Genomic DNA, 335 nt, shown 5'->3' with positions numbered 1-335 from the left:
ATGTCAAATCGCCTACTGAAAAAGCCGCAGAGTACTCGAGTTTTGCTCGAAATTCGTCTGATGCGTCGGCAAATTCAAAGCCGCTGAAATTACGCAACTGCTTGCGACTGGTACGATCTCCGTCCTTCTCGAACACGAGCCGATAAAGTGCGTATACGGCTACACGCAATGAGGTTCGTATCTTGTCGGCAATCGGCTTGATTTGTCCTAACGTCTTCATTACTTACAGGATATAATTTGCAATATGCAATCGTCGTCCGTGCGTCGTAAGAACAATGGCTGGCGCTCGTATCTGAGCACGTGTTTTTCACAAGGCTGGCAGTTACGAGACTTTC

The sequence above is a fragment of the Wasmannia auropunctata genome, unplaced genomic scaffold (assembly GCF_000956235.1).
Source record: "Wasmannia auropunctata unplaced genomic scaffold, wasmannia.A_1.0 LD336092.1, whole genome shotgun sequence".
Taxonomy (NCBI): domain Eukaryota; kingdom Metazoa; phylum Arthropoda; class Insecta; order Hymenoptera; family Formicidae; genus Wasmannia; species Wasmannia auropunctata.
This window is presented reverse-complemented; position numbering follows the sequence as displayed.